The sequence below is a fragment of the Heterocephalus glaber genome, unplaced genomic scaffold (genome assembly GCF_053883595.1).
Source record: "Heterocephalus glaber isolate CG9 unplaced genomic scaffold, H.glaber_assembly_v1.0 deba00001428, whole genome shotgun sequence".
Classification (NCBI taxonomy): Eukaryota; Metazoa; Chordata; class Mammalia; order Rodentia; family Bathyergidae; genus Heterocephalus; species Heterocephalus glaber.
This window is the reverse complement of record NW_028258293.1, coordinates 14,726,250-14,740,520: the sequence shown is the minus strand read 5'-3', so window position 1 is coordinate 14,740,520 and position 14,271 is coordinate 14,726,250.

Below are 14,271 nucleotides of genomic sequence, written 5' to 3'. Positions count from 1 at the left end.
TTAACGAGAACAGTTTTGTACTTCTTTACTGTCTTAAAGAATAACAAAAAATTAAGAATGTAAGCTTTCAAGATAACACAATGTTTCACATTTCATTTACATCATCTGTCTTCCAGGATGGGAAATTTATGTAGACAGACATTCAAGTAGGGTTCTTCCTTTCTATTTTAGCTGAAAACGATATGTAATATTCCAAAGTGAAGTGAGATGTCATGGAGTAGGATTTGTAAAAGACATATAAAATCCTGGCTATATGACTCTTCATTCTCATGCAGAGTCATGCAGATAGAAGTAGGTTGGAGTTTTGTAGAGGGGTCTATGTGTTTTGAGTCATAGCTCCCTAAAAGAGTTAGAAAGCAGTTCTACCTTTACCTCAAAGGAAGGGAACTTCAAGGAGACCAATAATGACCCTTAATATGAGTCTTCACAAATAAGGGAGCCAATCCAATAGATCTGCCAGTCCAGATAACATGGCAGAGAGAAGTAAAGGAGAGAGCAAAAGAACACATTTGGGTAACCTCTCGGGTTAAAAGGCAAGAGCAATAGACCACAAGTGGGTGTGCATGTGAGAACCTGCATAAGTAAGATCACTCAAGCACACACCCCCCCCAAGAGAACCCAAAGGAAAGAAGAGATCTCAGCAGAAACAAACTGAAGCCACCACCAAGTGTATGGGCTGAAAGAAGAGCAGATAAGTAACTGGAAAGAAGCAGCACTCAAGGTACTGCAAATGAAGACCTCCAGCAGTGACGGTCAGGGTGGGTCCTCTGGAGAATGCCAGTGCCCTCACTCAATAGGCCAGCTCACAAACAGAACCACATGCTTCTCTTCGTCCCTCTTTTGGATCATCATGCTCCATCCCTGGAGATATGGAAAGCAAGAGGGGAGGGAAAAGTCCAGAAAGTCAATGTAGCCACCCATATCCTTTGCAGTCTCTGCAGCCTTCCCGCTGAAGCAGACCCAAGAGGTGAGACAGACACAATTACATCTAGTTCCAAGATTTCACTATTACACAAGGTTGAACCATTTAATTTATAAATGGAGGCTATCAGTTGTCTCATTGTTATATGCATTTCTCGGTTGTAAAGGTAGTTTCATGAGAGCATATGTATGTCAATGTGCAATTGTATATATGTGAAATATATTAAATTTATTGTATGTCTATTTTATTACTGAAAAGCTGTTACAAAAGAATTAGGTAGTTTCTGAATGTACTCTAAATTTAACTTGTTCATTAGAACACATGTTGAATTCTTTCTCTTCTTTCTTTTACCTTTTGCCTAAATTATTCTATCCTAAGTAGGCTTCTGTGATACTGCAGTTAAGTACAAGTAAGTGCAACTATTCAAATAGTCTAATTATTCACGTGATACATTTGAAGTATTATTTAATGTCTTTCAGAGCAATGGATAAAATATTTTGGTGATATAGGTCTGGAAAGTCTTAATTTCCCTTCATATATCTTTTCACTCTGAACTTCACTGCCCTAGAATGTAATCTTGATTATAGTAAAAAATTTCTCTACACACATGTTGACACGCATACATACATGTATACACAAACACCCCCTGAGTCTTTAATTTCTTTGAATATTATAACCCTAGTATTAGCCACATTAGTTAAAACTCACAATTTAAATTGAACTACAAACTGAAGAAAAGAAGATAAAAGTTATTTATTTCCATTTTTTCTTAATCTAGCAACCAGGGATATGGCATTATTTTCTTAAATGTTATTTCATTTGCCAATTGTTTCATAATGTTTCTATTATATTCTCAATTTTTCTCCTGAATAATATTTTATCACTCCTATGAAATGTGCCTTACCTTGTCTGATAGACATTCTAGACAGATTAGAAATATTTTGCATCCAAATTGCATAATTGATAGAGTCATACTTCTTGGAATGTCAGAAGAAATGATTAGAAGCCACTTCCCATCCATCCTCTAATTTTTATTCCAGGATCTGAGTAATAATGGTATTGCGAATGAAGTAAAACTGTGAGAAGCTAGTGTACTATTTTGGGGGACCTCATCTGTAAAATATCTCTGAATATTTTTCCCTTGGGATTGTCTTGTAACCAACGTGATGTTTCATGATGTCATTGAAATTGGCAAGTCAAACATTATCCTAAGGATTAGTAAGCTAGACTAGTTTCTGTCTTCCTTACATTACTCTGTTAACAAAGAGAAGATTATTAAATGGAAAGGAGGAAGCAGGCTCAAGGTCACATTCTCCATACCTGCAAATGGCCAAGTTTGTTCTATGTGGTCATCACATTTCTGGATTGAGATTCATGCATCTATCCAACACCTACTAAGTAGCTCTTGTACTGCTTAGAACAAGATGGGTGGAGAGAAAGGGAAGAAGGGAGGGAGAGATCGAGGAAGGGAGGGAGGGAGGGAGGAAGGAAGAAACAAACGAACTGGGTCTTGGTGACACCTTGAACTAAACCTACCTCTGGACCCTCCCTTTACATGAACCAACACACTCCCTATGGTGTAAACCAGTTTGAGATGGCTCTCCTGAGGCTTTTCACATAAAAGAAACTTAATGGATAGATTGATAACATATGGAAAGCATTTAGTGTAGGAACTGCAATATAATAAGTGAAACATAAATGGTACTTATAATTAAATAGAAGGAAGTGATGTGCAGTAAAATAAAATCTTATAATCTCAAAATTGTGTGTTCATTTTGGAATATACATAGAAATAGGAAGAGGGTATATGAAAACATGTAAAGGATGATATATGATAAAATTACCAGTACCTGCCAATCTCAGCCAGCCCAGCTGCAGAGAATGAAATCGTTCAACATTTCACCACATCAGTGAGAAGCCATCTGGAGGAGCACTGGGGTCCCATCACGGCCATCAAATGTAATTAATCTTACAAGGCAGGACGTGATGGAAGCTTCTGGTTCCCTCATGCTCAGATAAAGGTCCATCTCACAGGTCTCCTTCCCCCAGTCCCTGCTGGGTCTCAAGTTCCCTACATGCCTGAAGCACTAGCCTAAACCCGGCACAACAGGCTTGGGTCTGACAACTCTATGATTTCCTTCCAGTTATTTAACCCATGTATCCAGTGAGGCTCATCTTTTGCATGCATGTGCACCATTTTCCCAAGGTGTGTCCATTAAGCCAGGGTGGCTAGGGTTGAGGGTAACATTGTACAAAGTAGCTCTATATGAATGTGGGGGACGTATCTATTCTTGAGTCCTCAGATAATTCTCAGTTCCCTGAATTGCTACTTGTCAAGATGAGCAGTTTGGAAACAAAACACCCTCCACAGCTGAAGAGATTTAGAGGCTCTGCTCATCTGTCTGCCTTCAACAGTTGATGTTTCCCACCAGAATTGCTCCCGAGCTTCATGATGGCTTCCCGTTTGGCCCCAAACTCCAGAAAAAGTTTCTTCATTTCCTTTGTTCAAATCCTGCACTACTTCCCACTACAGAATGACAAATAATTAAAATTCTGATGATATTCACCATTGCTCTTAATCAAGGATTTTGTAAAACAGAATGATCTGAAATATTTACACTTCCTCCATGATTTAATAGGTCTGCCAAGGCCACTTCTTTACATAATTACATATAAATGTAAAAAGAGAGACTGGACAGAGAGACTTTGGCATCAGGAACTATACTATATCTTATTCATGTCTGTATTCCTAGTTCCTAATTCAGTGTCTGGCACACAACAAAAACTGAAACTCCACTATTTCTTAAATAAATAGAAAGGTAGGTAGGTGAATGGATGGACAGATGAACAGATGGATGGATGGATGGATGGATGGATGAGTTAATAGATGATAAATTAGGAAGTCTAGAGCCACCTCAGGATCCCATATAATATCTCCCACCCTGGGCCAAGTCCCTCAATTTAGAAGAGAATAACAAACATTGGTATTATACATTAGAGCTTAAAAGATCTTTCCATAGACTTGTTCTTACTGACCATTCCCCAAAAACTCATAGTGTAGTTATTTTTACTTGTTTTACTGATAAGGAAACAAAATTAAGAAAAATTAAATAAGTTGCCTAAGTAGCTGGCTAGCTCCTTTCCATCCCAGGCTTAAAATCAAGTCCAAAGCTTAAGAGCCAGATTGCTTCTACCACTAACTTACCTCTTACAAGAGAAAGTGGGAATCCTCTGAATTCTTGAAATGACATTAGACTTTTCATAGAAATAAATTTTTATTGTTGAGATTAAGAATCTTATGGTAACATAAAAGAATGCAAAGAAAAATGAATGTAAGAATAGAATGAGTTATTGCAGAAGAAATACACATTTGTATTTAATATGCTTTTACTATTTTTTAATAAACCACCAACTTGCAGCAGTTAGGTGGTAGTTACAGGCAGCTTGGAGAAGGATGTTTTGAATTAACAACTAAATTGTCAGGTTTCTTTGTAAAGCATTTTATTGGCAGGCACATTTGGAGGGAATCAGTCCCAGGGGAAGACCATTTGCCATTCACTTCTCTCTGCTGAACAGATGACTTGCCACAAAGTGTTCCTCCTCTTTCTTCTCTCTGCCCTTTGGCATTCCAGCCACACTTCCTTAGGCCACCGCGAGTGTGCATAGAATGTCTCAGAATGGGAATAGACCTCAGGGGACAAGAAGAATGAGTCCTCATCCGTACAGGAATCCCTCTTCAGTTCCCCAAAATAAGATCACTCAAATTCTGCTTCAGCGCTAACTATCTTTGGGTCAGGGTAGAGAGATGGTAGAAGTCAAATTTAAGCTCTTCCCTAGCTCTGGGATCTGATAGGTTCCATAACTTTTCTGAATTTCAGGTATCCCATTGTGTAAATTTCAGGACTAGAATGAAGACTTTATGGTCAAAATCATAAATCCCTTGTACATGCCCTGGAATATAGTAGGTGCTCAATAAATGACATTCCATTTCTCCTTCCCTCCATTGTTGGGAATCTTAAAATATTATGGGAATGTTTTCCTTTGTAGCTTTTGCTTTCTCTGATCATGCGGGGCAAGTCTTTCTCATGCTCACCCTTCAGGTGCTGAGAACTCCTGCTGCTCCATTATCTTTCTTCCACACTAAACAACCTTGGCTCTTCAGTTCATCTTCACATGGTTTATTTTGCACTCAACATGGTTTGTTGTCCCTGGTCTCCCTGATCTGCCTATACTGCTTTGCCAATGATCCTTTGACAATGCCATACTTCTAATCAGAAAGTCAACTGTGAATGTAATGGGGTCTGTCCTTTATGTTTCTCCTTTTATTTTTCCACCACAATCTCAGCTTCTTTGTGCTTCTGTATGTCCCTGACTCACCTACTCCCTGAAGTCCCAGGATAGGGAATGCCATGTCGTTGGATTCAGGTCAGACACAAGAGAAGATATTGGGAGGAAAGCAGGGCTCTGGATGTCCCCGACTTGACTGACCATACATGAGTAATTTCTCCCTGTAACCCTAGAGCATTAACACTCCCTACTTTATGGGAGGGGGACTCATATGCCCCACTTGTCTTCAGATGATGATGTTAAGGATAATTTTACTTCTCCAAGGGTTCATGAGTTCCAAGGCCATGTGACCACAATCTGTGGATGAGCAAGGACCTGTGTCCATTCATGGAATGACCCTTAATTCCTCATAAGCATCAGAAATTATTGCCAGAAGAAGCCAGTAGTTGGGGCATTGGCCAGCACAGGTCCTTCCTATTCCCATGCCAATTATTGATGCATTTGTCAAGAGCCAAGGCCATGTTCCAAATGATAAATATGGGTTTAGATCTTTAACGTGTATCCAAAGCATCTGAATATATAAAGAGCTTTGTGATAAACTGGAGATTTTTTTTTGAGATTTCAGCAGCTCCTGCTCTAATGTCTGATATATTTATTATTGGAAAATTAAAGAATTCAAATACTTTATGACTAAGAAGTCTCTAGCCCAGGCATTTAAATGTGTAGACTTAAAAAAGAGAGTTAAGGGGAGAGGCGTCTATTTGGCAGCAACTCAGGTCTATACATTCAGAGCCAGGTCTGCGGAAGTCAGGCCTGGTGCTAGAAGGTAGAACATTTCCATAGTCCCAGCTTGCATCAAAGTTGAGTCACTTCAGGTGGGCAGTAAAAGGTAAGTGGGGACAGGACAGGTCAGGCTGTGCACACACAAAGTTTCCTTCACTGCTTTCTTTCCAGAGTAGGGGGTTTGGGTCATCATGCTAGCAGTTAGAAAGGAGTAGACTGGAGACCCCCATTCAAAAATGTTTTCTCACAAACTTAGAAGGTCAAAAATACAACCTTTCTTCCAAACCTTTTGGGTCATTTGGAAAGTGAATACTCTTCTGAATTTTGGAAGTGCTCTGGAAGTACAAATTGCACTTTAGAACTGAATATGCTCCTTTTGTTTCAGGATGGAAGAAAGGGAATTACCTCAGTTGTTTCCTGCCTCTGGGCACAAGGCTGGGGAGGGAGAGGTTGTACTGACCCCAGCACATGGGCTAAGTGAATGGCTGCCTATACTGTAGGATTTGTCAGGTAACTCCAAGCCATTGGGTCCAAAGTACCTCCCACTGCCTGTGCTGCATGACACAGGGGGATTGCCTTTTTAAAATACCATATACCATTTAAAAATACTCCCCTTCATGAGAATAAGAAATCATATCAACCTAGGGTGGGCTAACTGACGCTTCATTAAGAAAATTTTGAGATTTTCCTCTTTAATCAAGATTTTCTATATGTTATAACAATTGCTCCTTACTTAAAATCCAAACTTCTAAAGCACATTTATTTCTCTCCTTTTGCTCAGTGAGAATATCAGATGAAAAGAATCTCAGAGTGACTTTTCCAAAGCCACGGGGCTTGGCTACTAAGCTTATGATAATTCCGCTGGACAATGCCAGTGGTGGTGCCCTGCCAAATCCTGGGTCCTCATTGGAGAAGAGGAAACTTGGGGTAGGAGAAAGAACTTTAGACATATTTGGATTTACAATGTAGAGTTTCTGAAACTCACCAACTGTGAGACCCAAGACAAGTCACCTTACCTCTGTACACCTCAGTTTTCCCATTTGGAAAATAAGAATGGTAATTCCTTATTTTATGGAGTTGCTATAGACGATCAAATGAAACAGATCCATGACAAGATTGTGCACATTCTTAGTGTTTGAGACTGATGCTCAATAAAAGACAACTCAATCTTATGCAGGCTCCAGACACCAATTTCATCAAGGAAGCTGGGGATGAGACACACAGAAGGAGCATGAGGGACTGTCAGTGGAATGAGGACCCATGGCCCAGCTTGGGAGTTACTCCAAAGCCAGATGCCATGGTCCTGACCTCTGGAGGGAAGTAGTATAGCTGGGAAAACAGCCTGTTTTGCCACTTCCTCAGCTGGGTAAGATCAAACATCTCGCTATGCATGATGTCCAAGGAAGAACAAATATCCTCATCTTCCCTGAACCATTGATTGTGTCTGTCTTAGGAAAAATTCTATTGCTGTCTTTATGGCAACTGTAAAAAAGTATTTTTGGTCCTCATTTATCCAAGAATAATACAATCCCCCTCTAAAAAGCTGTTTTATTATGACCACGATCAAAGCTTAAAATAATTCTGTTTTCCTCCTTTGAGGTCTTTGGAAACAATTTTAATTTCATAATAAAGTGAGGCAGCATAGGGTTTGTTTCTGAAAGACAGCAGACACAAGGGGTGTGAAGTCACAGATGCAGGAGTCAGAACTGGGTCTGTGTCATAAGCTGTCCTCCAACCTGTGCTCCAGATGGCATGGAAAGCGTTTCAAAAGCCATTTGCAGCACTTTTCCCAGCAGGCTTTGGCCAGGCTTTGGGAAGGCTGAGCATGGATTCACTATGCCTGGAAGCAGGAAAAGGTAAAATATCCATGTGGGAGAAATCTAGAGCTTCAGTAGGCAGCAGAGGCACTGAGGACTTCCTGGGAATTGAGGTGAGTCTGCGGAGGGGACCAGTATGTCCTTCTTACGCCAACTCAGCAGCAAGGCTCTGCCTGTGACTCCCATCTTGGTAAATGGGATCACACTCCTACTGCCCCAAACCAGAAACCTGAGTCACCCAATGTCCCCAGGTCCAGCAGATTTTCAGGCGTCGCATCTTCCTTATTCTCTTGGGTTTTTCTTGAATTCATCTTCATCCATTGGCACTGCAGCCGCCTTTGCACAGACACTGCCATGCTGCTCTCCCTTGTACTGTTCCAGCAGCCCTGACTGCTCTCTGCCTCCACCTTGCCCTACCCATTCCTGCTCCACATCACCAGGTCTATCTCACAGTTTAGTCTCCTACTAAAATCCCCCAGTGTCCCTCAGTTACCTGAGCATTAAATCCCTGTTTCTTTGCCTATTAGAAAAGATTCTTCACTAGCCAGCCTCTGCTTACCTCTTGGCCTTTTTCTCTCATCACACCTGCCCCCTCCAGACTCTCTGAACTATTGGTGCCTTTACTAATTGATACATGGTGTTGTCTTTTCCTAAAATCCTATTTCTTCCCTATCTGCCTGATGAACTCCATATTCTTTCCAAGTCCAACACCCCTTCTTTTGAGAAATTATCATAGACCCTCTTCTTTATGCACTCTTTAGATTGCTCTATCTGTATTTGCTTGTATATTGATCTTATCTATTGAACTAGTCTCCATATTTGATTCATTTTTGTGGTCCCTTGTGACCAATGCAGTCCTGGAACATGGTAGGAGAGAGGTAAAGAAGGAAGGAATGAAAAGGAGAAAAAATGGAAAGAGGAACAGAGGGAGGGAAGAAAGAAAAAAAGAAAAGGAAGGAAGGAAGGAAGGAAGGAAATACTTGCTCAACCCACAAAGATATCTTTTGTTTGCTACCCAGACATCTTCCCATTTGGAAACGTAAACTATAAACTTGGACAGAATTCTGGACCTCTAAAGAAAAGTAAAGAGATTATGTGTGTACGTGCAAACCCAAGTGCTTACACATGTGGGCTAAGTGGTTTGGGAGTAGAGAAGCTGGCATTAACACAAAGAAAGTCTAAATGTTGCTACTTAGGAAGAATTAGTCCTTTGTGAGACTTTTATAACAGTGAGGCCAGATTATTACTAACACATTTTGTAACATTTTATAATGATAATTTTCAATGAAAAGCAATTGAAAGAACTGTACAGTGAACATCCATATATCCAAGAACTTAGATTCTGTAATTAATGTGTCACAATACTTGCTTTGTCGTGTATTTAACCTGTCCATTCATTTCTCCATCATGCATAAATTTAACTTATTTTTGATGCATTTCAAAATAAGTTCAGTAGTTTTCATTCCTTAACCTTTGGCATGCATATCATGTGACCATTGGATTTCTTTATACCCACTTCTTCCTCTAAAATGGCTTCTGACCAAACCATGGATCAGTTAGGATCAAAAGGTTTGCAAACAACAAAAGTTAAATACTAAATAAAAAAGGAAGGATAATAGGAGAGAAAAAAAAAGTTTATCAAGAATCTTTGGCTGAATGAAATGACAGCAAATGAATTTTTTAAAATACTCAAGCTTCCTAGAGACCAAAAACTACATTTGAAATATTGTTCCAAAATCTTCTGGTATCGGGTCTAATATTTTTCTAAGTATATATCTGGAAATTGGTCATAGGAATATCTGCATAAAGGATATTTGGTAATTTAGGAAACAAAGTATGGTACTGGTTCAGGACTTAGAAACCAATGCTCTGCAGTTCAAATCTAGCTGCCACTAAATTCTAGCTGTGTGAACCTGGGCAGAGGCATTTAACCACATTAAAACTCAGTTCCTTTATCTGCAAAATGAAGATCTCACAGTACCTGCCCATTTTGCTTATTTTGTGACTCTAATCATATGATGCACATGAATCACTTAATGTAATGTTGGACACAGAGTGAGCACTCAATAATTGTAGTCATTATTATAGAAGTAAACAGCAATGCTTCAGGGGAAAGTGACATTATAACACTAAAGCACCATTTTATAAAAGCTTCTCTGTGGGTGGACAAAAGTGATATTATCCAGGAACACTGTTTTCTTTTCATCTAATTTAGAACAATGAAGAACCTAGAAACCCCTTGAGGAATACAGGAAATGCAACTGATCGCTTACCTCAAAGTGATCTCTGCTTTTTTATGGCAGAATACAGATCGGCTAGATCTAACAGAATGCCACATCTGTACACCAGCCTACACAAAATTTGCAATAATGTATCCAGTCTCACAATACAAATCATACTAATTCTAAACCAATCATATAATTTCATTCCCACTAGGTAGTGACTGGTCTGGAAGCAAGACTTAAGGAACATTGTGCTGGAAGCAGAGTGCAAAGAAATCTTCTGGTGAAAAACGAGAATTCCAAAGGAAAGGTCTGTTCCTTACTTCCAGATGTTGTTCTGTGAGGATGTGATGCACAGCACCGCATCAGCTACTTTGTAACCATGAGGAGAAAGTCAAGGAACTGCAGAGAAGTTGATCCAAAGCCTTGTCTCCTAACATCTTCTTATGTGAGATTAAAGAATGTTTTGAAGTTATTTTAGATGGACTTTGATAATATTAATTTGAAAGCATTCTTAAGGATGCATAAATAAAAAGCAATTATTTCTCTTTAGTTTTATTTATTTATGTATTTATGGTACGGGGGGGGGCAGTGTTGAGCCTAGGGCCTTTGCACTGAGCTACATTTCCAGCCCTTATTTATTTTTTATTTTGAGACAGGGTCTGACCAGTTTGCTAATCTGCCCAGGCTGACTTCAAACTTGCAATACTCTGCCTCAGCCTCTCGGAGAGTTAGGAATGCAGGTGTGCACCATCACATCCAACTGTTATTTATTAACTTCCTCTAGCTATTTTGACAACAGCTAAAAGGCAGATGAAGAGTTTTAAGTGGATTGGTCTCACTTGGGGACAATCTATCAAAAGTCGCCACCAGCCATACTGCAAGGACTCCAGCCTCGAGCAGATCATAGCAGGGAACTCCTGTAGCAGACACACAAGCCCCACTCACAGAACTCTGCAAATATTTTGCCAAACACTCATATCATCAAATGGCCCATTGGCCAGGGACTTCATTTAGAAAGAGAAATTCATCACCTGTCAAAGGTGTGGCCTAGAAGAATGTGCAGTAGCATCTTCAACAGGCTCTTGCAGCAGGAACTCTTGCATTTGTGGCAGATGGATACATCAAGACCACAGTTGAATATCCCCATTTGAAATGCTTGGGAATGGAAACATTTCAAATTTTAAAGGTTTTCGGACAGACCTTTAAGAAGATCTGAAACTTTGAGTGTCATGTTGGTCCTTGAAAAATTGAATTTCAGAGCATTTCTGGTTTGGGGTTTTGGGGTTAAGGAGGCTCAACTTGCATATATACAATTCAGTACTCTCTGTGGGTTCAGGCTCCCTTGAGGGTCTTGATTGTACCCTCATGGAAAAGGAGGAATTACCATACATACAACAAAACAACTATATTCCCTTAGTTGCTAATGAGGCAATTTCCCCTAGAAATTCATCTTCATTTAAACAAAAAATAAATGAATGTTTGAAACACCTGCTGCGGGTAGAGATTGGCCAGGCCAGGCTTTGGTTCTGTGGCTTGCAGGGCAAGAAGAGGGCCCAGGATGGGGAAGAAGCAAACTGTATGTTGGTGGCAGAGGTAGCTGATGGCTCCTTGCCTGTGTGCTCAGAGTCTGTGCCCCTTTCTGATGCTTTCCTTTGTGCAGTCCATCTGTAAAGATGGATTGCTCTGGAGGGCACCCTAAAGGACTCCTGCATCTTGCACACATTCAGGCATGGAGAAAAAGGGAGGCATTTCGGGTGCCCTCATAATCTGAGCTCTTGCAGAAAATGTCCAAGGGGCTGATGGGGCACGAAGGGGAGGAAACATTTCTCCCAGGGAGATCTCAGCACCAAGGAGAAGCTGACTGTTTTGAAAGAGGAGTCAAGATCCAGCAGCCTAGAGAAGGAGCAAGGGCATTCTGAGCAGAGAATAACAAATGGATTTCGGCCTTGTCAGGCCATGGCCTTCACGCATTTCCCGATTACTGGGTCTCGGTGCCTGACCCTGTCTGATCACCATGGCAAATGTGGTTAGAGTCACCCTTATCACTGCAGCTTGTATTTCTACTGGGTTATCTAAGGACAGGGACATAAAACTCACTCAGATAAGGGCCTGTGTGCATCCCAGCCATCTTGTCAATTATCCCTGGGCTGATTTGCATGCCTGCTCCTTTTCAGCTCCAGCAGGGCTGGCAGAGGGGCCCCTTCCTTTTAGAGGTGTCTATTGTGCTGTCAGCCTTGGTTTACAACACAATAAGCTTACAGACCCTTAGAATTAATGAATTCCTCACGAGTGTTCACAAACACATTAAAAATGAGCAGGTAGCAAATTATCTGTGGGTCCCAATAATCTGCACTTATGTAAATATCCAGTTTTTAGTAGACTGGAATTGTTTAAAAGTCCCTTGTCATTTGTCAGGTGGTATGTCAGCTTAATGGGCCCCTGTGCTCGTTTGTGGGTCACCATATCCCACTAAATTGTATAAATTGTCTGCCAGCTCCCTGCGCTTCCAGAAACCCACTGAAGCCTGAAAAGGTGGCTCCAAAACATGAATCCAGGTTGAAATCTGGGTATCTGAACCCCTGGTTCTTGTAGAATCCACAGGAAAGTTCTCTTTAGTTTTTCCAAAAGCACATCCACAGAAAAGATGCAAATGTGGGGAAAAGCAAGCATGGGTTTGGTTTGAGTCTCTCTTCCTCTTACTAGCTATGTAATTTGGGGTAAGATATTACCGCCTCTGAGCCCGGGTTTCCTCATCTGCAAATGGACATAATAACAGCAGCTTTGCCATAAGGATTAAATGAAACAGAGTGTGAGCAACAGCAAACTTACCCAGCACGCTATGTCGATGGATGTGAGGGCTTCTACATGACCTCCACTGAGTCTCCTGACAATCTCACCTCACAGAGGAAAGCACTCTTGGGTAACTCCATTTAGCAAATGAGAAACTGAGGCCTTGAGAGGTGAAATCATTTGTTTAAAGTCATATAGCCTGTCAGTGACGGCCCTGGGATTCAGACACAGGCACTCGGTTTCCTCAGACTTTGCTCCTTTAAATATTGTGCCATATTGCCTGGTGCGGTCCCTGGAGTCCAGTTACTGCTTGAGTGCAGGGAATGAGAGAGATGAATCCATGTGCCCAAGCCTTCAGGTAACACCAGGCTGCCAGGGAGAGAAGACCATTTGAGCCCTTGGTTAGTGTTATCACTATGGTAATCCTATTAATTCTTATTGCTGCATAATAAATCATCACAAATTTAGTGGCTTGAAGCAACACCTGTTTATGATCTCACAGTGTCCATGGGTAAGGAGTACAGGCATGGCTCAGTTAGGTCCTCTGCTCAGAGTCTCACAAGGCTCTCTATGTTCTTTTCTAAGTTTGGAGTCCTCTTCCTGCTGGCAGAATTTAGTTCCTCTCTTCTGAAAGACTGAGGCCTTCAGTGCTTTGAGTCTGCCCACAGCTCTGGAAGCCCTTTTACTACACAGTTCACACCTTAATAGCTCCCTTCCCCAGAGCCTGCAGAGCCATCTCTTTCTCAGGACAGTCTTACACAAGGTAACATAGTCAAAGGGTGACTATTCCATAACCTTTGCCATATTCTAATGGCCAGTAGCAAATCACAGGTTCTGCCTATATGCAAGAGAAAGGGATTACACAGGGGCCTGACTCATTGGGGTCACATAGGGTATCTCTATCATACAACCTATTGTCAAAATCAGACACGTTTGAGAGTTAAAGAATGCTATTGATCATGCTAGGATAACAGGTATAAACCAGGGCAGTCCTGACCAAACTGGGACATATGATTATCTAGATATAAAAAGGATATGCAACTTGCTATGAGGCTCATGAGGACAGAGTAAGACTTTGACAAGATAGGTCTAAAAATACTTATTTGAGTAGCTGACTTTTCTATCAGGTTGTGAGGTATGGGTTAAATCTCTCTACATAGAAGTAAATTGAAGTCATGAGAGTGTGGCAGGTAGAGGGAGCAGTTTGGGCAGAGGTGTAGAAGTATGGAGGAAATAGGCCAGGTTCTTGGGAAAGTTGTGGACATAGATTTCTTAGAGACACTGAACTAAGTAGGAGAAGTCCTCATCATGGGTTATTTAAGGCCATGGGGCAAATGTCAAAATATTGAGCTGTTTTGCTGATAATAGGACTTGGGTTATTTCTTGAATGAGGCAAATGTAGTTGAATTTCTAGTTGTTCAAAGCTTTGTAGCAAAACTTTCCATCT